Raw genomic sequence first — 25907 nt, forward strand, 5'->3', positions numbered from 1 at the left:
GACAAACGATCTTTGAGTCACCTGCAGGGCAGGCCCATAACAAAGGCCACAGTGACATGACCCAGCCAGGCTCCTGTGTCCCATGGACTTCTGTCCACCCTATAAAATTCATGGCCACATATAGGCAACCCCAAAACACAATTCATTACAAATGAGGGCCAGTGTAGTAAAGGAATGGCTGAGAAGATACTGTGAGAGCGTACTTACAGAATTATTTTTAACGAGGAGCTACCGCTGAGAAAAAACAGGCATGGACATAGAGCAGAAGAAAGGTAATTCCTTAGAAAGCCTAATGAAGACTGTTTCAGAAGAACTTCCTTATGCAGAGCAAATGCCAAAGGAGTTCTGTAATTTCAGACTGTTCGCATAAGTTCTGCTATTTATCAAGAGGAAGATTAGCCTTCAGTAGATGCTTCCCAAATTATCAAACCTATCTACTCTGTGCCTTGCTGGCACATTTTCATGCACTGAATCCCTCACCTTTCAAAACTCCCCTGTAGGATAACTATTATCCTTGTGTTGTTTGTTTTGCAGATGAGGAAACAAAGTCAAAGAGGTTAAATGGCACGGAGACTTACACAGCCATTAAGTGGCAGAGCTGGGAGTAGAGTCCACGGCTGCCTGGCTCCAAAGCCACATTCTTTCCACTAACCCCTGGTACTGTTTTCTTTTTCAAGGTGATTGTCAAGATCCCTTGCCAAAAAGTGCTAACAACTAATGTTCCTGACAGTGGAATGAACAGGAAGTCTCTCCGTGGCCTGGGTGACATGTGGGAGTAACTGCCTAAGAGATACGGGTTTGCGGGGGCGGGGCTGGGCTGTTAGAGAGGTGGGGTGATTTCTGACTTTCTGACTTTCTGACTTGGTTGTTTTTCTTAGGACGTTCTGGTGGGGTTATTAATTCAGGAAGAGTATGGAAGAGAGAGGTTAGGAGGTAGAGAGGAGAGAGACTTTGCCCTCATTCATAGCCTCACTCCTGTCTTGAATGGCATCCACAGGTCCCCAAGTTCAGATCAGCAGCTCCTCTCTGGAAACAGTTGGTGCCCCTTCAACAAACCCCTCACAGCACCAACCTCACCCCACCTCAGAGGTTCTGGATCAGTTGGGCTTTGTCCTGACAGATCCCCTTTATCACTCCTGTTTTTCCACTGGACATTAACCTCTTTGGAGCTATAGTAGGCAACATATGTAGACAGAATTGGGGCCGGAAGTAGAAAATGGAATAGCTTTTTAGCTTTTAACAGAATGTCCAGGGTAGTGACTAAATTACCATATGATTTACTTCATTTCAGAACCTTCTGAGAGAAAAGTCTACCCTGCCCACCAGCAGCCCAAGGAGAACACCATAAGAGCAGGGGTTTATGGGAAGGAGAGCCTCGCAAACGGGGGAGTAGAACTGTCATGACAAAGAACTCCTCATCTCCCCTTAAGGCACAGACCCCTCCCATTACCCTGCCTATAGTTCGATATGAAAAAAGCATGGGAACATGCAGGGGTACAAGTTTTCCTGACACTAGATGTGTAAGACAGTGAGGGTGATTTCCCTGACCACACCTGGCCTTCTTGGCCCTCCTCTCCTTACTCTCTGGGGAGACAGAATGAGTTAGTGGTTAGCAAACAAGAACAATGTATATGAATGACCGGTGCTAATCTAGCAAAGATACCCAGGAGAGGGATTTGGGATTTTCTTCCCCATCCTTCCCTACCTACCAAGGGGCCTTGTTTTGCAGACACCAGTCTACTCTGAGGTCAGTAAGTCTGAAGTCCAGTCTAGGATGAGGGAGTTAAGAAGACCATTTGGACTCTCACTGAAGTACTAACTCCAGGCATGAAAGTCCCATCTGCCTCACATCTTTTCTTGCCTTTGAATCAGAGGGGAAGATATTGATTGTGTCCCCCTCAAAACCCTAGCTATTTCAACTAATAGCTATTATTATTAATAGCATCATTTTCTTGTTTCTGGGGTAGATTTATTAACAATAAACACTGAGGATTTCCATCTCCATTGGTTTAGTCAGAGATGTCCCAATACCACTGCAAACAGCCTCAAGATCAGCACCTGTCCCCTCACTCCATCCCCTCTGCACTTCTCACCCCCGAACACCTCATCCATCACTCCACACCCACATGTCTTCCTGTCTTCTCAGCATGTAAACTCCTCTCTCAGAAACAGGGTACCTAGGTCACTTACAATACAAAAGAGGCTGTCATAAATAATGTTGAAGCCCTCATTGTCCTGCTGTCTTGAGCCAGGACCTTGTTAGGTCAGTCTGCAGAAGCCTGCCAAGCATCTAGGAGGAGGAAGGGTCTTACCCACAAGCCTGCTCAGTCCCTGGAGTGTTTTCACACATTCCTACCCAATGACATAAGAGAATTGGACAACAATATGGTGTCACAGTATATATGGAAATACGTGTGTGTATGCACATAAAAGTGTATGCTTGTCTGCACAAGCCCAGGCGTCTGCATCTGTCTGTGCCCAGATCTTTGACAAGCCCAGTGTGCCTCATTTTCCAACGAAGAATGAACTATCAGCAACTTGTGAATTAGCAAGGAACTGGAGAAAGGAAATGAAGCCACAAAATGTCCAGTGTCGGTTTGGGGTTAACAATCTACAGACTGAGGATATATTTACATAACGCTTTAACTAACATCAATGGAGAAATGATTGTACAAAAATATGGGGTGCTGATAGAAATTATGGGGGAAACTACAGTCTCCCAATGCCACCCTGGCCCTTGGCATTGCTACCACCTAGGAACACCTTCCAAGGCAATCACATGCTGTCTTTGTTGAAGTTTGCCTGTATAAATGAACTGCAGCATTCTTTCTCATTTATTTGGTGTATCTCTGCCTGTGCTCCCTCACTTCTCTCAACTCCTACTGTGCCATCTGAGCCATTCCTATAAAACTTAGGGACTAGTGAGATGTTCAAGGGCAAGGAGTCTCCTTATGCCCCAGCACCCAGCAGAAGCATGGCCCAGGAGAGGTGCTCAGGAAGGGCTGGTTGTAGGAGAGAAACATCTTGCCATCTAGAGTGTGTGCATCCTCTCCTGGTCAATAGCACATCATCTCAGACCCGGCCCAGTGGCTCCACAGTGAGTCATCTGATGTATAGTTCCTGTCAAAAGCCTGGCTGAACTATTGAGGCTTCAGACAGAAAAAAATATTTACCAAGGCTTCTTCAAAATTTCTACCATAACAATGAAGAGAGGAGGTGAAGTTGCTTCCCATGTGGGAGTTTTCCAGCATAACTTAAAAAGTAGTTCCTACACCACTACCCCACAGGATCACTGCTTGAAGAGCTGACATATTTCACCTTTGGCTTTGTTGAGAACCAATAAAACAACCAGCAACGTGTGGAATGGACGGGGAGTTGTGTGTGTGTAGCCTATCAGAAGCCAAGGAGGTGCCTGTTGGTGGCAGAGGTTGCTCTAGCAGCCAGGGGGAATTTCAAACAAACAGGCCATGACAATGCATCATCAGAAAGGGATTGTGGCTGCAGAACATGTGAGAGGCCACTGACTCATACAAATGAAGGGGGGCTTCCTGGAAAAAGTGGGAGGTAAGAAAACAAGTGAAGATTGCATAGGAGTTGGTTAAAAGGGGTGTGGGGTTGGGGCAAAAGTACCTGACAGAGGGAAGGGCATGAGAAAAGATGAGAAAGAAGGTGGCCCATCGTGGGGGGGGGGGCAGTTTTCTATGTCTGGAATAGGTGAGGTGAAAATGGTATTGAAAGTATAAACAGGGATTCCTAGAATAGTCAGAAACACTTAAGAAGGTTCCCCCCCTCCCCCAACGACAAAGGGATGACACTAAAAATATTCAGTAGGGGAGTTTTTTAACCAGATAGACAGCAATATGGACCACTGATGATGGGAGGGGCAAAGAGGGTATGTGGAGACCTAGGAAGATACACTTGTTGTATTGGAAGTCAGACTCCAGTGGCCTGGGGTAGGAAGGCAGCAGAGGGTGTGCAGAGAAGCAGATGGACCCAAAAGATATTTTAGAGTTACAGTTGCTAGGACTTAGTGAATAGGTAGATGAGGAACTAAGAGCAGAAAAAGGAATCAAAGTTGGCTTCCAGTTTGTGATACTGGGGACTAGAATACAAGGGCTGTGATTTCTTGTGGGCAGTGCCACCACGTGTGCTCAAGGACAAGGACAGAACTTTTGCCAGACACACTCTCCTGTGCTTCCTACACATTAGACCAAGCCAAATCCATCTCATCAGCTCTGTTCCACCTTCACATCTACCATCAGATGGATAAACACATGGAGCTCTTTCACAGATCTATCTAGGCTTTGGAGGCAGGGAGGCAATAGGAGCCTTGCTTGGCCTTCTAAGTCTCAGTCTTGTACCTAGAACAGCTCTCCAAAGATCTCTGTAATAGCAGCAGGGTTGAGGGTAGTAGACAGAGAAGGGGGCTATGGAGTGCTTACCCAACTATTACTGGAGCAGTATTTGTTTCCATCCAGTGCTTGTCACCGGGCAGTTCTGATCTCTAAGCCAAGGCACACAAGAGAGAATGGTGAAGTTCACACACCTATGCCTCACTCCAGACTCCCATCCTTATCATCATTGTAATGCCACCACTGGCACATGGGAAACCCATGAGTAGGAATGAGTATGGAAGGGAACATGGAAAGGGGAAAGGTAAACACATCCTTGAGGCACCGCAGCAAGGTCTCCTCTCATTTCCCCACCCAATTCTAAGAAGGGTCCCCGCCCAGAGCCCTTTTAAGCAGAGTTCCTCTTCCAACCTCACAGTGAATGCTGACTCTGGGCTCCCGAACGTGTATGTCCGCAGCAGAATTCTAGATGAACTCCCCCAGCCCCAAGAGTGCCTTTCTTGGATCCAGTCCTAGCTCCTAAGGAAATTGGCACTTAGTCCAACCACTTAAAAACTCGGAAGGTGGAGAGAGAATGGGGGATGGGAGGAAAGGAGTTTACAGCGTTGCCCAGAGCGCGAGCTGTGTTCTTTCTCTGTGAGCAGAGCCCTTTGGAGTTGTATAGCTGTCCCACCAAGCAATCCAGAAACCCAGTCCTATTCCCAAATGGTTGACCTGTCCTACCCAATTCTCCCACCAAACCCCAGGCCTTGCCTCTGAGTCCCAGGCACAGGATTCCTTTCCTAGGTGCCGTATATAGCTAATGCTCCATGCCTAAAATGCAGCTGTCTTTCCCAAAGCTTGAATTCACAACACCTATTTGTAATGAGAGGAAAAGTCCAAAAGGAAAAACAAATGTCAAAACTGAGGAACCCAGGCTTGACAAAGGAGCCAAGGAAAAATAGCCCAATGGCTAAGGAGAAGCTTTGCTGAGACGCAAAAGTGTTCTGTTCCCTATGGCTTGATTGTAAACTCTGCCAGACCCAGGACTTGGATGGATCACCCCACCCCTCCCACAGTTTAATAAATGTGTCATCTGATGAGCCTGCCAGCGTCCTACTCAGCTCCCTCACTCTCCCCACGGCCAGGGCTCCTTAAGGGCTACGTTGTTGACATTTATCTCTGGGCCACTCAATGACATGATTATAGGAGAAACAGAGGAAGCACATTTGTAATAAATCCTAAACCAAAGAAGAGAAGTCATTAAAAAAAAAAAAAAAATTGGGCGTGTTCCAGAAAGCAGCAAAGAGAGACAGATATTTGCTTGTTGGTTTAAACATCTTTAATTTGTTCCCCACTCTTTCTCCCTACAACAAGCTGTTTGTGCCCCCTCTCCAAACTCATATGTTGAAGCCTAACCTCCAATGTGACAGTATTTGGAGGTGGGAGACTTTGAGAGGTGATTGGGTCATGAATGTGAAGGAATTCAATGAGAGAGATGGTCTTTCCCTTGGCCGTGTGAGGGCATAATCGCAGGTCCTTCCACACCAGACACCAAATCTACCAGCACCTTGATGTTGGGTTTCCCAGCTCTGGATCTATGAGAAACAATGTGTGTTGTTTAAGCCCCCAGCCTATGGTATTTTGTTGAACAGCCTGAACTAGCTCAGACTCTCACTAGCTCAGCCTGCAGGCCCATGAGCTGAGATTGCCTCCTCCTCCCAGACTTCCGTGACTTCCCTGATGCAGCCTCTATCTGAAGGAGTCCAAGGCAACAGAATTTTGAGGCAAAGTGCAGAGGCATTGATAAAAGAAGATAATCTGAAGGGAAAGGCTACAGTGAATGTGCTACATAGCTTGCAGGTGCCAGTTAACAGGGCTGCACACCAGTAATTATCTTATCTCCCTAGTAGGGCATTTGTTCTGAGAGAACAAGAACCCACTGTCTCACTCCCCATAAAAACACAAGTGCCCAGATCAGTATCCAACACATAGGAGTTGCTCAAGAATTATTTGTCAAACAAACAAGTTAATGACTCTCTTTCAGTATCTATGGTGAACCCAGAAGGGATTATCATACAGATATAACAGATGAGAAAACTGAGATTTTTAAGAACTCAAATAAGCTGTCCCAAGAATAAAGTTCCAGACCTTGAACACAGATCTGAGTTTATAGAGACATTGAGAAGGTGCAGATGGTTGTCAATATAATTCCAGGGACTAGATCAACCAAACAGAAAGCTTGTCTCCAAAATGCTTGGAAGAGCGCTTTGAGCTTGTTTGTCTATGTTATATTATATACTATATTGTATTTTATATATGTATATTCTATATTATATTTACAGTAATATGAAGCACTCCCTTTTTTACTATGCCATTACACATGAGATGTTGTACAATTATAGCGTTTATTACACTTTATTATAGCATCTCACTTTATTTCTAGCATCTCATTAGACTGTGAAATCCTTGAAGGCATCTCCAGCACCTAGTAAAATCTTCACAAATGTTTGTTGCAGAAAGGGTTGGGTGGAGGAATGAATTTTGTGTGGTACCTTGCATTTCAAAGATACATTCATTTACATTATTTCATGTAATCTTCATGTGATTTGGTGAATTATTATTATTATTAACAAGTTTACAAATTCTACTTGGAGATGTAATGGTCTTTTATGGAAAAATGTTTTGAGACACTTGAGGTAGGTGGAGAATCTTGAAGGGAGAGGTGTTGACCCCAACAACAGAGAAGGGGAAACATCCTGACCTTGGGCAGAGAAGAGGAACTGGAGGAAAGAGTGGGAGGATCGCTAAGAGAGGAGGACCAGGTTTAGGGGAAACAAAGAATGAATGGGGAGCTCATCTTTTGGATGGCAGGAGCCAAGGCACAGGATTGTCTCCCTGTCTCTCTCACCTTGGTAGACACTGTTACAGTTCGCCTGACTACTATGGCCAGACCCCGGAGGACAGCAGGAAGATTACAAACCCATCACTCCCTCACTCCCTTGGGACAAAAGGTGTGCCTCTCCCAAGACCTCTAATGCTAGCTCTAACCTCACAAAGATGGGAGTGAGTGCAGAGACCAGCCAGTGGAACAAACTTGACAAGGAGAGGCCCCCGTTACATCTCTCAGAGGCCCTCACACACACATGTGGGGCTTTACAAGGAGCAGGCCCCCAGGAGGGCAGCCTGGATCAGTGTGGTAGAAAGTATCCCCACCTATCTGCCTGCCTCTCAACAGCCTGGCCCCACATCAGCCAAAGCACAAGCCACGTTCCAGAAGTTATCAAGCTACTGCAAGTTCCACCTGCCTTCTGCCTGGCCCAGTCCTGGCCAGCTAGATGGCAGGAAGCCTGAAAGGCTAAAACTTGATGCAACTTCTGGCAGCATCTTCTGGGTGCTCCTCTGGCTCAGCTGTGCACACAGTAGGTGCAGGGCTCAGCACTTTCTTTGAAAAACTGTCGGATGAATGAACTACCCAGCTCCCACATGGAGTGATTTGAGGAATTCTCATTCTTCCCATCCACTCCTCGTCAAAACTTAAATATCTCTTAACTGAAGAAATACTAAAAAAGTTTTTTTTTTTTAAATCTGTTATTTATAGCTTATAATCACTGACATTTAGTCTGGATTAGGCACCTACTGTGTTACAAGTACTTTATATACATCATTTCAAATCCTCACTGTAGCCTTACAAAGTGAATATTATAAATGCAGCCACCAGGGCTCACAGGATGAAAATCACGCAGCTGATAAATTGGAGAAGAGGTATTTGAACCCATGGAGCTTCTGTCCCTAATGCCCATGTCTGGTCCACCTCCCTGTACAGCTGCTAAGGGAGATTTTTATGTGGCTGAGAAGAGGAGAATCTGAATATTCTGTGACCTTGCAGGGTGATGGGGCAACCACTGAGAAAGCAAAAAGATGAAGAGCTTCTCCCCAGAGGTTCTTAACTTAGGGTCATGGGCTTTCAAAGCAATGTGAGCAGAGCTCAGGAGACCATGAAGTTGGGGGACATTTTCATCTTTATTTCTACTAATTCTAGTTTCTACTAATTCTAACTTAAATGTTTTCAATTATAAATGTGGACCATCCACCACAAAAGTATGAGCAGTTCCTGTGACTTTGCATGAAGTGAGATCACAGATTTTTCTTATCACCTTATAGGGTCACAGCTTTTCAAAACGTTATTTATACTCTACCACTTGGAAATTATGTAGTTATTAGGTGCACTGCTAATTCTCATTATGTAGTATGTTAATAAACAATGGTACTATGGGAAAAAGTTGGGAATTTTACATAATCTCATTGTTGTATTTCAATATAATTGACTACTTCTATAATCCTATGTGCTTTGTTTTATGCATTTAAGAGTCATATTCTATTCTGAGAGGCATCTACAGGCTTCAACAAATTGGCAAAGGATCGATGGCATAGAAAAAAATAAGTTCTTGTTTAGAAAGTCAAAGGTATGGTTCGCCAACTTTAAAATTATACATACTCCATCCCTCCACCTATTTTTTTTTTTAAATGCAGTCTTGGACCATCGATAAACTACCTGGGAACTTTGTTAAATATAGATTTCCAGGACACACATCGAAACCACAAAAGCAGACTCTTGGGTATGGAACCTAGTAGAGCGGCCCTGTGTGGTATCCCTGAATGGGTGTGGCCTTTGGGTTGCATGATTTAGAGTGCTCTGGACCCCCTTTGCCAGATTGGAATAGCCTGTAGACCCTGGTAATTTCCAATACCCTTTAAAGTTTCTCATGAAAAAAGAAAAGATTTTTAAAAATCACTGCATGGGGTTTTTTGTGGAATTTTTTTTCTCACATTTTAATGAGTATATTAGTTTCTTAAGGCTGTAAAAAATAACTACCAACTGAAATGGTTAAAAACAACATAAATTTATTCTCTCACAGTTCTAGAGCCCACAGTTTTGAAGTCAAGGTGTCAGAAGGATGGGTCCCATCTGGGAATTCTGATGGAGAATCTGTCCCATGGCTTATCTGGTGGTTGTTGGCCATCCTTGGTATTCCTGAGCTGGTAGATATATCACTCCACCTTCTATCTCTATCTTCATATGACATTCTCCCCTCCCTGGGTCTCTGTGTGTCTCTGTGTTGAAGTTTTTCTTTTTATTTTCCATTTTATCTTATTTCTCTTCTTATAAGGACAATAATCATTATTGATTTAGGGTCAACTCTAATCCAATATGATCTCAACTTGATTATATCTACAGAGATCTTATTCCAAATAATATCACATTCACAGTCACTGGGTAGACATGGATTTGTGGGTGGGGCACTATACAACCCAGTTCAGGGGGGATTTTTTTTTGGGGGGGGATGCTTAGGACTAATCTTCCTCCCATTCCCAGGAGAGAACTAACTATTAATCTAAAACAGAAGTTCTCTTGAGGGGCGTCTTGACTCTCCACAATTTGGCGATTGTGGCCATTCAACAGACGAACGGATAAAGAAGATATGGTCCATATGTACAGTGAAGTATTATGCCTCCATCAGAAAGGATGAATACCCAACTTTTATATGAACATGGATGGGACTGGATGAGATTATGCTGAATGAAATAAGTCAAGAAGAGAAAGTCAATTATCATATGGTTTCACTTACTTATGGAGCATAAAGGAATAACATGGAGGACACTAGGAGAAGGAAAGGAAAAGTGAATTGGGGGAAATCGGGGGAGGGGGTTGGTGAACCATGAGAGACTGTAGACTCTGAGAAACAAACTGAGGGTTTTGGAGGGGAGGGAGTGGGGGGTTTGGTGAGCTTGGTGGTAGGTATTAGGGAGGGCACGTACTGCATGGAGCACGGGTGTGGTGCTTAAACAATGAATCTTGGAACACTGAAAAAATAAAATTAAATTTAAAAAAATAAAATAAAAACAAAACAGAGGTTCTCAAAGCATGGTGTCTAGGACCAGCTTCACCTGATAACTCATTAGAAATGCTAATGATCAGGCCTCCAGAATCAGCACCCTGGGATGGGGCCCAGTGATCTGTGTTTCAACAAGTCCCACAGAAAACCCTGATGCCTTTTCCAGTTTGAGAGCCCTACAGCTCTATAAGCAGGGAAGAGTGTATGCAATAGGGATGATCTTCCCTTCAGGTTGAATTATCCATTCACCCCAGAAATACTTAGAGGACAGTGAGACAGCTGCTGGAGACCCAGCCATGTTCAAATGCACGAGGAACTTACACACTGATGGTAAGACCCACACTCAAAACTGGATAATTGATGAACCAGGTTGAACCACACATAATGATTAGTAACAACTCATGACTCACACAACTGGCAATTCCACATATTCATCCTATAAAAAGCACAGGGTCTCCAGGGGTGCTATGGAAGTCTCTCAGTGGATATACGCACATGTCCTGACTAGAGAAATTATTCCTCAAAGGCCAAATGAACCATGAAGGGAGGGAACCGCTGATGCCAGTGCTCTGAGGTGAACACGCTGGGAAGGGTTGGGTGGCTTCTGCAGGACGGGGCTTCCACAGGCCCTCCACAGTCCAAGCAGACCTTGGCTCCTACTCTCAGTACAGATCACTCCACCATAATCACTTTGCTTTCAACTAAGTGAAGCTGCATCTAGATATGGCCACCAAGAAATCAAAACCCTCAAGCAAGTTCCAGCTGGCCTTCTGATGCCTCTTCTTCATCTGTGATGACTGGGCTGACTTCTCCATTGTGCAGGTAGGCACAGTGCCGGGGCCCACCATACCTTCAGGGACCCAGAAAAATTTTGTTATTCTTTAAAATTCAAAAAAAAAAAAATATATATATATATATATGAACTTTTCAGATTGAATAAGATGTTTTAATTTGGTTTTTACATCGTAAAATAAAATGAACTATTTAGGGCCCTTGAAAATCCATTACTATGCTTTCACATGTTTTTATGGAGGAAGTTGCCCAAAAAACAAGATTGCCTCAGACTCCTGGAAATCCTAACGTGGCCTTGAGTGAAGAGACTTCCTATAGTGAAGGTTAGAGGCCACGGCTAGTGGCCTTCCTAAAGTGAAGGTTCGAGTGCCAGGGACTGGCCCAGTTGCTGAGGTGACTGAGATAAGCAAATTCCAGCCCTGTCCTCAAGGATGAAGAGCATCATCCCAGAGCTCACAGTTTTCTAGCAATAGCCATGCTTTGGGAGCCAACTCCAGACACCCTAAGTGCCTGACACATCCTTGTCATAGGACACTTCATCCTCACAACATCACTGCCCTAAGGGGCTGTATATCTCATCTTTAAAGGAGAAACTGAGCCTCAGAGACCCAGAGAGCCTCAGAGAGGCTCAAGATGGAGGAGCCGGAGTGATGACAAACTCATGGAAAAGGGGCTCTCTCTTGTTATCCGAGAGGCGACTCAAAGAACTGAAAGGTCATTTTTCTCCTTTTCTGAGCAAATAGCCAAGGAGAAAATCTAACATAACTTAACCTTTGTTTGTGTGTCTGTTTTGTTTGAAGAAAGGCTGAGAGAGATAAGTTAATTTGCGCCTGAATGTAGGAAGACAGAGGGTAGGTGGCTGAACCTGAAATGTTTATTGTCTCCCCTGAGGGGAAGGATCGTGTTCTGAAAGCCTCTGAGGTCAGAGATTTACAGCACAGAATGGGGAGGGTGGTGAACTAGGGGTGCACTAGGGAAAATATGAGGCCCCCTGACCAGGCTTGGGAAGGAAGGAATTAGGAGACTCCCTTCAAAATGGCGCTTGCACACCATGAGCAAGGATTTCTCCACAGTGGACCCCTGACTTGAAACTTGCCCTCAATCTTGCTGAGTTACCTAATTCCCAAGGAAGAGAGGGGAAAAAAATCCTTACCACCACCTCTCCAAAAACAAGACATAACGAAAAACGGGTTTCCCAGCAGTCCTGGCAGGTGCAGAACCAAGCCAGACTTACTTGCTCTAGAAAAAAAAATAAAGAAAACGTGACCCTGCTCACACCCAAGTGTCTCGGAGCAAATCCACACAGATCCCAGCTGGGGAGCAGCAGTGTTGGGAATTTAGTGTGCCCTACCCTCCCCCAAAAGAGCAAGGGGCCTCCAGCACCGCCGTCCTAGTAGGGCATCTATTCCCTTCCCGCTAAAAGCATCATTTCTGGCTTGGGTTAGCAGAGGCACGATGCAGCTGGGCAAAGTGCAATAATTAACTCGACTGTGCCTGAAAGATGATAACGATAATTTATATTTCTCCACCACCCTCCATCCCCCGACGAGCTTTCCAAATTTTATGGCCATGACTCACCTCCGCTACTGCTGTGGGGTAGCTGGGAGGGAGCGGACGCGCTCGCAGCACACCGAATCTAGGCAGAACATGAAAGAAAAACACCTCAGCTAATTACAAGAGGATCGCTCCCTGTCACGCGCAGTCCAGCTGACTTCATGCCTGGGCGGCAGAAATGCGATAAAACTCCCAAGTTGGTCCTTACATTTTTCAGAGTCAGATTGCTCAGCCATGATCTCATAGTCGTGCGCCCCAGCCAGTGGCCCTGAGCCAGTCTTTGAAATATGACCTAAAGGGGGCTGGTGACGGAGTGGCCATTGCTGGCACGGTTTGCTTATGAGGTATCATTCTTCCCCGTCTGCCCAGAAGGGCCTCCCCACCAGCAGTTGCCAGCTTGACCCAGTAGCCAGGCCACCTGACAGCCCCTGAACAGCACCAACAGCATCTCAGAAACAGTCCCCTCTTTCTCAACAGCTACAGCGGTTCCCTCTGTGCTAGCCATTTGCACTTAGCCACACTTGCTCCTGGATTCCTGTTCAACCATGTTCAATCACCAAGTATCTACCTGAAGGCACGAGAGCACCATGGCCGAGATCACAGCTTATGGGTGTTTGTATTAGTGGAGTTTGTATTTCACATCTCGCCATTATTAGCTGCATGAACTTGGGCAAGTTTCAATTCAAGTTTCAGTTTCAACTTTCAGTTCCTCATTTGTCATCAGGAGGGAATCTCATATATGCTGCATGGAACGGGACACAGGGATCAGTGCCCGACAATAACAAAGGCAGCAAATGGTAGACAACACCCCACCACCACCAATGACCATCTTCCCAGTGGGGTGGACACCCATATAAGAATCTTTGGGAGCCAACTCTGGCATGCTCTGGTTTGGTGGTCCAGGTGATCAATGGTTTCTGATGGTTCCAAGCTTTGGGATCCTAGAATTGCCTTAGAAGCGAGTCTGGTGATTCTTAGCTCTCTGTGTATAAACAAAACATTTCATGATGATAATTTCAGGAAAAAAAGAACAGGTCCTAGCATCAGTTCATACTCTCAAAATATATAATTTTTCTTCAAAAGTTAATGTAGAAGCCTCTGCAACCCATCTCCCCAGGTTCTTCCTCTCCAACCTGATGAGTTGTAAGAGTGCACGGGGGTGCCTGGTGTAAGAGACGAAGTGAGTGATGAACTTAGATCCAGGAGCTCTGGTTCAAGTCCCAGCTCTGTCACTTTCTGCCTGTGTGATCTTCAGAAAGCCACTCACCCTCTCTGAGCCCCAGTTCCTTTATCTGTCTACAAGTTCATCGAAGTTTATCTTCCAAGGTGAAGATCAAATGCGAACATGGAAGAAGAGCATATTGTGTCATTCCAAGTATGAGAAACAAAATCGCCTGTAGGACCCACTCTTCCATAAAGAAGTCACCCTCTATTTTTGTGTATCTCAATTTAAATCAATAATTGTTGCATCAACACTAAATTAAAGACACAAAAAAGACAGTTTTAGGGCTCTGCCCCCAAGAACCTCTCAGACAGGATAAGAAATTTATCCCTTTCAAGTCACCTCACCGAAAAAATAAACTTGAACTAGTCAGAAACCATACTCCATGCCTTTCATGGATACCAAACCCGCTGCAAGTTACTGACAGGTGAGCTTTCCATGCTACTTTGGTCCACCCATTTCTAGGTCACGTGGGATGCCATGGATCCATGAGTAAGCACCTTCCCTGATTCCACAGAAATGCTTCTTGCCTCGAGAATGTGCTCTTAATTAAAGATCTGGAAAACCCCAGGGAAAGGAAACACTGTGTGGGGTATATAATTTTCACCATGTTCTGGTTGCTCTTCCGCATTCCCCACTGCAACCAGTCATCTCCTTGTGTTACATCAAGTGTCCCATCTGCCTCAGCCCTCCTGGGTTCAGCATCTGCTGCTGAAGACAAGGTACCAAGACACGTTCTCAACAAACATGGGTTTTACCCAATAGGAATTCTCATGTCAGAATCTCAGCAAGCAATACCCAGAGCCACTTGACTATGGGTACCCCAGCCGGGTAATGGGGACACCAGGTGGGAATAGGAATGGCGCCCCCTCCAGACTCCTTGGGACCACTTAGCTTAAGAAAAGAAAATATCTATGGAGAAGAGCCTGGATCTACTGATGTTTGCCAGCTAGGTTTAGAGTCAGGGTCTCCACAACAAATTTAGTGTTGCTTGGTCTTCTTTTGTTCCATGAACATTTATTTCCATAGAGACCAATCCTGGAGGGGTTCAAGTACAAATGAACCCCTGACTTGACACCACTCTAGTTTTGACTCCATGTGCCGCACCATCAGCGACATCTCATTTTGACATCCCTTCTGTGAGAGAGAATCCTAAAAAGACAAAAGAACTGCATGTTTCTCGCTGTCCATGAAATCAGCGTTCCTTAGGCATGAGTCAAAGCAGAGCACACTTGACAAGCATCCCTCAGGAAGCCCTCTAGGACAGCCTCTATGCGCGGGGCATGTGGAGACCTGACTACAATGAGAAGGAAAAAAAAGAAAAGAAAACAAAAGAAAGCACCAAAATTTTTCATTTAGGGAGGTTGATTCTTAAATAGAAAATTGTTAACCTTTTGGCTAAACAACATAAATTATTGCAAATGCCCCATTCAAAAATATATATATATATATCTGTGGAAAACCAGGACATATTTCTATCACCAGTAGGCTGCTTCAGCCACCCTGTCAGGTCACAGTGGACCAAATAAGGAGGAAAATACAACATCTTTGAAAAGGAAAGCTGAGAAGGTGAAGGGGTCCTGGAGGGGTGGGGGGAAGGTTGAGGTCGGAGGAGAAAACGGGAAAACTGGAAGTAACAGAAGTTTCCAGAGAAAGAGATAAAGGTAACAGAAGGCAAAGCCAGAGCTGGCATGACTGCAAATGAGGAGGCCAGGCTGATGAGCAGGAGACAGGCACCGGGTCCTCTCCTGGAGGGAGGACACACCGATAGAGACCTATGGCTGCTCTAAGTATACAAGATAAATCTCCAGGTATGAAGCACTAGCAGGGAAGAACAAGGCAATGGGGGCTCTATATCTGGTAATATCTTGTGGTAAAAGGATATCTGGAAGTGTGGTGGCCAGATGCACAGAAGACTGCCAAATTCCCACCAGAAGAGGGGAAGCTGAATGTCAGCTTCCGGGAGTCGGACCTTTGCTTCACTCATGAGTGGGACTTCCACTCGGGCAGAGATGGCTTAGCCCACTCCCTTTGAGGAAGGGGTCTTTGTCCAACTGCTCCTCTGGCCAGTGGCATTTAGGCCATCTGGAAGGCCAGTCGGAGCAGATCCGCTGGCCATCTAGAATAAAATAGAAGACCAAACCAAGGGGACAGTGCTGGCCTAGTGGACAAGCAGATGCCCAGGACTCTCTGTTCAGCACATCCTGATGCTGGGCTCCTGGGGCAGCCGGACCAGCTCCACAGCTCACCTGCTGGGCCCTTGCAGGCCTGGCCTGGCAGGGCAGGACATCCGATGAAGGGTTGTAGAGCCAACCCCTGAGTTAGAAGAAAGATGGCCAGACCTACAGCACTGCACAGATTGTTCCATGGCCAAGCTTCTCACCCAGTTTCCCTCAGATTTCACCTCATTCACTCATCCCTTTATTCCCTTTGTTCACTCCACGTATAGAGCAGACCCTGCTTCCTATGGCAGGCTCTGGAGCCAGTAAAGCTGGGCTTGTCCCATACTTCTCCTCGCTAGCTGTGTGCCCATGGACTGTAGACTGTAGACTCTGTTCTCTCCTGTGACAGAGACATGAGAAAGCGATCTCGATGTGTTGTCATGAAGAATAGATGTGGTAGAGTATTCTGTCCAAAGCCTAAACAGGGTAAATATTTCATAAACTATAACTCTTGTCATTCTGAATATTATTTCTGTTAATTATTTCACTCGCAGAGAAGTGAAAGGTGCTTCTTCCTCACGGATGACAATTGCTTCCATGGGGAAAAAATCCCACTTCACTCCTGAATTCTCACTGTCCCCTCATTCATGACCCCCAGGGGAGAAAGTGATATTTGTAATCCAGTGAGTCTGGAAAGAGAAATCAGACACATCCTGCCCCAGCTCCTTTCTTTTCTCCTGTTCTTAGGTGTGAGCCTATCTGTAGGGAACCTGTCGCGCTCTGCCCCTCAGCACCGAACATTTCACAGGGGCCCGTCCAGAGCTGCAATGACTCGGAAAGGTAAGTCTTTTTTAGGTTGAGGGCTCAGGAGCAAAAAATCTACCAGCTACATGTTCTACTTTATGGGTAACAAAGATGCTACTGCAGTTTGATTCCCCAGGTGCCAAGTCTTCTGTTTTACTTCCTCATCAGTTCATAACTGGTGAACAAGAGAGGTACAAATGCTGGGGTACCCTTCTAGTCGCAACAACTATAAATAATTATTGGCAGACTCATTGCTGAGATTCAACTGCATCAGTTCAATGAAACAGTTCAAAGGAAGCACTGAATTCAAATCCACAGACTTTTTTCTTCCCTTGAATTCCATTGGCATCTCCATCAGCATTCCAGGTACCCAATGACCCTGTGATTTCCAAGAGAAATTTACAGTTTCATTATATAAAAGACAAAAATAGGGCTGCTTGCCCATTTACTCTTCTCAACCCTTTCCCTCCTACCCCCCACCCAGAGCCAAGGTTAGCAGTTTTCATCACCATTGCTTGCTTTTTGTTTAGATCATCCTTCCCTGCTGAATTCCAGATCCTTATCCAGGCCCTCGTGCAGGAAAGGACTTCTTTTATGTGGTTTTTCTTTATGGGCTTCTGGGGCTGAGCTACCTATAATGAAACTGTAAACTAAGAGTGTCTTTGGCTCCCTGGTGATCACGAGGGTTTCGTTTGTGTAGGCTGACTCTTGTTTGGGAATGGTGATTGCAAGCAGAGAGATGCTGAGATTAGGGGGGGCCAGAGCATTCCAGTTCAATAAATCAATCCCCTTTTAATTGTGTCCCTGTCAGTCAACATTCTTCCAGAGACTGGAGAGCAAGGAGCTTGTTAGCAGAGCGATTTCTCACTGCCCTTTGTGTGCAGATCTGATTGTCAATCAGATTAAAGCCACAGCCAGGAGAGGCTGTCACAGGGGTTACTGAGACTGGTCCTGTCACAAGAAAGAAGCCAAATGGAACACGGTTCATCCTGGCTCTGATTGGGAGCTTCTGAAAATTTTCAAACTGGGTTTTAATCTCTGCACAAGCAACTGAATTCTATCTCCAGTTGGTGAAACTGCCAGCTCATGTATATTCTGAATGCCTTTATGTTAAAAATTATTAAGTCATTGACTGCATTTTCCAAGGAGCCTCCAAAGGTTATTAGACAATAAAGCTTCTATTTGGCAATTATACTTATCTTTCCTCATGCAAGACGTGTTCCTGCCTCTCGTGTTCTACAGCAACAGGCTATCAATCGGCTCACACCCACAAGATGAATGAAAGTCTTAGCCTTATTATTATTATTAACTAAGTTATTCACAACAGCTAAAAACTTCAGGGAACTAAACACTATTTGGTCTTTTGCTTTGTTTTGTTTGGCTTCTCAGATTTTAATATGCTTGAGAACCAATTGAGAGTCTTATGAAAATACAAATTCTGACTTAAGAGGTCTGGGGAGGACCCCAACGTTTAACAAGCTCCCAGATGATGCTGATGCCACTGGCCCATGGAGTAGACATTGAGTTGTAAGGATCTAGACTTAATTCATACACTCATCTGGAAAATGTTCAGAATCTTTAACATTTTCTCCTTAGCCAGGGCTCTGTTGTCTTTCAGACTTGGAAGAAATATTTAGACTTCATGATGAACACAATTTCCTTGTCCATCTCCCAGGAGACAATGCCTGAGAGTACTTAGAACTGTTCCTAGCCCAGAATATGCACTTAAATAAGTGTTACTATCTATCAACATCAGCATCCTTATGAGGACTGGGCAAACTCCAGCCCACAGCCAAATCTGTCCTGCCACCAGTTTTTGGAAATAGTTTCATCAGAACGCAATCATACTCATGCATTTCCAGACTACCTATGGTGGCTCATTCCCAGCCCCAGAAGTTTTTAGAAGTTGCAACAGAACTAGGTTCGAATCCTGGCTCTGTCACTTATTAACCATGAGACAACACCTTTTGAAGGCCCCCTATGTTCTACAGAACACAAAGCCAATCTATTTACAATGGAGCCCTAACGGGATAGATCAAACTCTGCTCTGTCTCATTTACTCAACAATAAAAATTCACTGAGCACCTATTATGTACCAGGTAGCAGTTTGCACTCTGGCAATAATAAAAAGTTTCTTCCGCTGAGAGATCTCCACTCAGAATAAATATTTAATTAATCCCTGAGATACCCCAGAAACACACTTACTTCCAGTCCTTTATCTTTAAAATGGAGGCCATGACAGCAGCTCCTTCAGACTATTTGTCATGTGAATTTACTGAGTTAATAGACGCTAAATTCTCAGAACCATATCCAAAACATGTTAAGAGTTCGATCAATATTAGCCATTGTTGACATCAACCTTACAGGTGTTTTTATTTACATGTTATGCCCATAGGAGGTTATTATCATTGCTATTTTATAGATGTAGAAACCATGAGCAGTCGGGATATTTGGTCTTATTAATCTAAAGCTTCCCTATGTAGTTGGGCCACAAAAACTCACCCATCATTGTGTCCCCAGTCCTCTTCTGCAGTCTGGACAGGCCTTAAGTTTGGTTTCATGATGATAATAAAAATATCACCAATAGCTAATGCTTACCGAGGGCTAATTATAGGCACTGTGTGAAGCACATGGCCACAATCAAGCATAGGCTATGAGGTGGGCAACTTGTTTCCTAGGTGCGTCCACACACACATAAAGGGGACCTTCAAAAGGCATTGTCTCACAGTTAATAAGTGACAGAGCCAGGACTAAACTAGTTCTGTCTGACACCAGGACCTACAGAACAACCCTCTACTGTGAATATCAGACAATTTGTGGGCTGGCAATAAACATCTGAGGTATTCTTGCAAATAGTATATAGCATTCCAATGCTAAGCATCAAATATCACACTCCATAAGTCAGCAAAAATTTCCCAGGCCTTTGGTTTACCAGGAACAGATGGATCAATCACACAGTTCATTTGACATCTGCCCCCAGGAGAACAAACCAGAAAACTAAAGGTAGGAGATGGCTGAAACCAATCAGTAGGCTATCTGGTCTGAAGTGAGAAGCAGAGACTGAATTTCGATCCTGGTGGATGAATATACCTTTACCTAAAGCCTGGGCTTTGCCCTCGTGAACAGATACTTAATGGTCGCTGTTGTGTCATATATAAGGTTATATAAGAACAAGCTTCAAAGTCAAAGAGAATGGGACTGAAACCTCAGGCAAGTTCTCTCTTGGAACCCCAGTTCCTCTTCTATACAATGAAGTCCGTGGCAGTGGCAATTTTGTAGAATCATGGTGAGGATTAATTAACATAAGGGATGTCACATGTGTGCTGAGGTTGGTATGACCACGTAAGCCCACACTAAGTGCCGTTTATTATGATTTTCATGAGCCCAGCACAGCCCCAGACTCTGGCAGGCCAGCACCAAATGTTATCTCAATTGCCCTCTAGTTTCCCTGATGGAAACTTGACTGGAGACATAGACACCAAGTTCTTCTCATCCTGAATCAAGCCTTTAAATCTGTTTAATGATCTTTTCCTTTAAGTTTGATTTTATGGTAAGAGAAAGTAGGTTTCCTCTAAGGACCAATAAATTAAAAAGACGTTGTTGCATACAACACAAATGCTTGACTCACCTCTTCCCCCACTGACTTACATTTGTATTTAAACATGCTTTACTTTCATTGCTGATTGATCTTTAGTCCATCAGTAAATCTTTACTGAGCACCTACTATGTGCCTAACATTCTTCTCGGTGCTGCTGGTGCAGACTCAAACAAAGAAGACAGCAAGCTACTCCCGCAGAGCAGACATCCTTACAGGGAAAGACAGACAACAAACATGTGAACAAGTAAATAAATCACATAGGTTCTCCTTCTGGTTAGCACTTTCAGGAAAATAAAGCAGGTTTGTGCAAAAGCAGCTGGGGTAGGGAGAGGAGAGGGCTTTAGACTCTGCAGTAGTGGAGACTCTGAATGATGGGAAAAGGACACGCAAAGATAGGAAATAGCCCTCCAGGCCAGCAGAATGGCCAGAGCAAAGACGGTGGGGTGGGAAAGATCTTGGTCTGTTCCAGAAACACAGGCAAGATGGGGGAGCAGAGGTGGGCTAGGAGTGAGGCAGGGACGTGGTCTCAGAGGACCATTGACACTATAGGAGGGAGTGTTGTTCTTGTTCCAAGTGTAAAGAGAAGCCTCTGGAGGATTAAATGTGGGAGCAGGGTGTGACCCAATTTTGTTTTTAGAGCAATCGCTTTAGTTATATGCAGAGAATGGGCTGGAAGAGGTCCACTGGAAAGAGGAAGACCACTGAGGAGGCTCCTGAAGCTTCAGAGGAGGGAGGTGATGGTGTGGACAAGAGCGGGAGTCATGGCAACAGAGAAGCAGACAGGTTCAGGATAGATCTTCCGTGGCCGTTTATTTTTTTAAAGAAGAAGTTAATTTAAACAACAAGAAACTTGACTTGAAGAGAAAACTACCTAGGATTCATTTCTTTCAATTTATCCCTACTTAAAGACAGATCACCCTCTTTGTAATAACGATGTACAAAAAATTTATGAAATTGTCCTTGGTTTGGACAATTCTCCAATCAAACAAGGGATGCAAGGATTTTTATGTTTTTTTTTCTTTCTTTTTAAGCAATGAAAGCAAAACACCGTACTGGAATATAGAGATGAGAGCTGAGTGAATAGCCATGAATGGAGAAAGGGGGTATTCTCAAAGAACCAGCATTTTCCGCCAGCCCATCTCCATTTGATATCAATCAAAACATGCCTATGGACATCTAGTTTTAAAAAATGCAATATGTCTGTGCACATATACAGTTACTTTATGTCCAGTAAAGGAAGGGGAGAATGGGAAACAAAAGAATAGAGAAAACTGCCTAGTTGTATGCAATTAAGAAGAGAACAAGAGTCTTTCAGTGGCAGGGGGTCCTGATGTTTGCACCAATTTGCCATTTGATCATAACTTTGATCTGGCCCATTACAAGGTCTGTTGGCTCTGATCTTGACCTGAGTCAAGAGCATTTAAAAAACAAAAAACCTGACTTTCAATGCTTAAGCATTGAAAAGCATTGAACTGCCTTTCACTTCAAGTAGATGTGGCCTACAATGAAAAGTACCTCTGAAGATATTTGTAGACACCAGTACACTCAACATGCCAGGGCACCGCTAATGATAGGTGCTAATCCAGTCTCCTGATTATGTCTCCAACCTGGAAAGCCCCCACCCCCCAACAGCATGATACAGTAGAAAGAGTATGGAGGTGGTACCCAAATAGGACTTTATTTTTACCTGAGAGCTCCCCATTTGCCAGCTGCAGGATCGTGGCCCTGCTGCTTCATTTTTTCAGTATCATGTACCACTACCTATGGCCCCAGCCCAGTCCTTTAAATTCACAGAGCCTCTGGTTCTTGATTCTTCTGCATTCACTCTGCCAGCCCTTCCTGTCTTCACTTCCTTCCTGACCAGTACACACCCCATGGTCCACTACTTCAACTGTCCTGACAATTTCCGTTTCTTTGTCCAGATAGGCTAGCTTTGTCTAGCAAAACCCCAGCCTTAGGGCAGCCCAACTACTCACCTTTTCACCTGGGGCTCATTGATTCATTTACCCTTGCACTAAAATTTTGCTCAATGCCCAAAGTATTCAGTCATCGTATAAAGTAATAGTTTGTTCTGTTTTTGAAATCTATCATCTTCTCTCCAGGACCTCATGGTTGGGCAGGCAAGAGCTGTAAAATGCTGAGTTCATTGGAAGAAGTAAGCACAGGACACTATAGAAGCATGGTGAAGAAGATCCTAGCCCAGTCTGGGGTAGAACGAGATTAGGAAAACCTGCTGGAGGAGATGCCTCAGATGAGTCCCAAAAAATGGTGAAAAGGATGTAGACAGATAAGAGAGAGAAGAAGGCATTCCAGGCAGAGGCTTCAGCCTAAGCAAAGAAGTGAGAACAGCATAGCAGGTGTGGGATGTGAAAAGTAAGCCCATGTTGCTGAAGCATGAAGTTCGTGCCATGGAGGGGTGATAATATTTTCCAAACAAAAACTCAGGATATATGGCCCCAATGAAGTGGAATGTTCCAAATCAGGAATGTCTCAGAAAATACCAAGAATGATGTCACCAATACATTAGGTAATTAGGGCACAATCTACTACTTCTTCTACATACTCCTGTCCCTACACGCCCTTCAACTTCTTACTCAAAACGACCAGAAAACAAAACTCACCATACAAGATTCTTAGAGACCCTCTCACATTTACCCTAGTAGTATTTATAACTGTGGAAAATAACAAATAATCTAACCAACCAATAGGAGAGTTGTTAAATCAATTGTGGTACATTCAGATCCACTTTGCCATCATATAGACTATATTTAATGGTAATAATGAGAAAATCTTTACAACCTAAAGTTATTTTAAGTAAAACAAGTATATTCAGTATATTCAGAGTTACTTCTATTTTAAAAAATAAGTCTGCATATATCTGATAATGTAATATGTTATCAGCATAGAACAAATAAATAGAAATAAATAGTTAGGTTTTCTTTTTGGTTCTAGTCTACTCCAGTGCATAGTCTGATTGACATTTTCATGATGCAAGCCTTATCCATCCTGCCTAAAACACTTCAACGTCCAAATTCCTTTATCACAGAGCCCAATGGCCAATATCATATGGGCCCCTTCTAACTCCTGCCCCTACTTACCATTTCTCACCTTCAGGTCTTTGCACATGCCATTCCTTCTCCTGAAACAGGCTTCTCTACTTATGCTCACCTTTCCAAACGCAACTTAGATTACTAACTCTAGGTAGACCTCCTGACCACCACCTACATCCAATATCCTTCCTGTATCCTCCCACCACAGCCTATGCTTTCCCCAGAGCACTTTTCACATTGTATTGTGAAAATACATTACTCATTTCTATGCTGTAGTGGAATATAACCTCCAGGGTAGTCAAAACCATGTCTGTCTTGTACATGTAAAAAAGGTCTGTATTAGGTTATCTCTTACTGCATATCTACTTTACCCCAAAGTGTGGTGGCCTAAAACAACATTTATCATCTCAAATGCCTTCGAAGCATTGAGAAACCAGGGGCATATTAACTGTACCATTCTAGCTCATAGTCTCTCATGAGGTTATAATCCAGATGTTGGTGTGGACCACAGTCATCTGAAGGCTGGACTGGGGCTGGAGGATCCACTTCCAAGATGGTTCGCTAACACAGCTGTTGGCAGGCCTCAGATTTTCCACATGCAGGTCTTCGTTAGGCTGCTTGAGTGTCCTCATGACATGGCAGCTAGCTCCTCCCAGGGAGACCAAATTAAGAGGAAAGGCAGGGACATGACAGAGAATCCACATCTGCTTCAATCCCTATTTTATATATTAGAAAACACAGAGAAGTCAGGTAACATGTCTGAGATCACCCAGCTAGTTAGTGTCAGAGACAGGATTTGCACAAGGCAGCCCATCTCCAGAACCCTTGCTCTTAACCACTATTCTATACTGGCTTTCTAGGCAAATTGGTACATATTTGCTGGATAAAAGAAACTATCTGTGAGGAGCCATGTAATATATGTTTCCCTAAGTTAGTTCATTTGGGTTCATTCCTCCTGTGCTAGTCACTTCAGGAGACATTTCAGTCATACACAGTCACCCCCCTACTCCCAGAAAAAATCCCAAGATTGCAGAGCATCCATAGTTTGGAAGGAGCAAGACAGATAAAGTCCTTTGGCCTCAGAAAGCTGGTCTCATGATTCAGCTCCATGGAAAGGGCCAGGTATCTCTGGGAAGATCATCTGAGCTATGCTACCTCAGACCTCCTGAGCCAGCTTGCCAGCATCACCACTGCTGACTAAAGCAGGCTGCTTGCCCCTTACCACCTTCACCTTAGGAGATGAGACTGGGACCTGGATGTATAGGGTGAGGCTGACAGCTGCAGTTTGGACCTGATGATTTCACTGGAGAACCATGCTCCACCTGCCTTCCCCAGGCCGTAAGAAATCTTAGAGGGAGACTGCCCAGCAGTGAAATCATCACCACGGCACCACACACAATGGCACCCTTGTAGGATATAGCTTGTGATCTCAAAGGTCCAGAGTTGCTGAGCCAGAATCCCTGCCCGAGACTAGCCCCACCCAGGTGCACCCAATACAGCCTACAATGCCCATGAGCTGGTATTAATATTCTTCTCTAAGCCCAACCTTGGAATAAAACTAGAAGAAACCAACAATATTTGCTGAGGAAGAATTTTTCAACTCTCCTCAGCCTTAATAACAGAGGGGAACATGGATATTCGTCCATTAAATTGCTATTAGTCCTACTTTGAATATAGGGGTAATTCCAATATTGGAATTGGGAAATTCATATTCCAACGCACCCTACACACTAAAGGACAATTATATTTTCCTTTACAAAACATTCTCCCCACCTTATACAGAGAGGATTTAGACACACGCAATGCAGCAAGATGACATGAATCATGCCAACGTGAAAGAAGAGGAATCAAGATTAGAACATTGAATGAAGCCAGGAATGAAGCAAATACAGAAAATGCATACTGTGGAGTCCTTTACACTTGGTATGGATGTTGTACTTTGGCTCAGAGTTCCCTAGCAACCAAAGTGAAGAAGGAAACCTAATCAAATATAAAAACCATGGTGCTCAAAACATTTTTTCCAGTATGTTTTACTTCAATCATTTTTTTACCAAAAATCTTCTGGGGCAGGTCAACAATATTACTCTAAAAATCAGGGGTTGGCAAACTATAATCCATCAGCCAAACTGAGCCCTCAGCTTGTTTTTGTAAAATAAAGTTTTATTGGAACATGGCTATGCTCGTTGGTTTACAGCTGCTTCTGCACTAAAAAGGCAGAGTTTAACAGTTGCAACAGACTTTACATAGACAACACACCTTAAGGTCACCCCCCACCAATGAGTTATAACCTTGTATAATACCCTCCCTTTGAATCTAGGTAGAACCTATGATTTGATTTTGACCTGTAGATGACAGCAAAAGTGGTGGGATATCACTCCTTTGATGGCTTTGCTTTAAGACTATTTTAGCAGACCGGAGAGACTCTCCTACCAGCCTTGAAGAGGCAAGTTGCAATGATGTGAGCTGTCTCTGAAGAGGGCCACATGGTAGGGAAGTG

At 44.2% G+C, this 25907-nt stretch overlaps 1 long non-coding RNA gene across 1 annotated transcript; it reads left to right on the forward strand.

The window, feature by feature from the left end:
- Positions 1 to 3462: 3462 nt before the first annotated feature.
- On the forward strand, positions 3463 to 23288 carry LOC309869379. Its single transcript, XR_014314143.1, has 3 exons — positions 3463 to 3564; positions 16706 to 16798; positions 22463 to 23288. It is a non-coding gene; the product is annotated as an uncharacterized lncRNA (long non-coding RNA).
- The last annotated feature ends 2619 nt before the right edge of the window (positions 23289 to 25907 follow it).

The sequence above is a fragment of the Mustela nivalis genome, assembly GCF_964662115.1.
Source record: "Mustela nivalis genome assembly, chromosome: 7".
NCBI lineage: Eukaryota > Metazoa > Chordata > Mammalia > Carnivora > Mustelidae > Mustela > Mustela nivalis.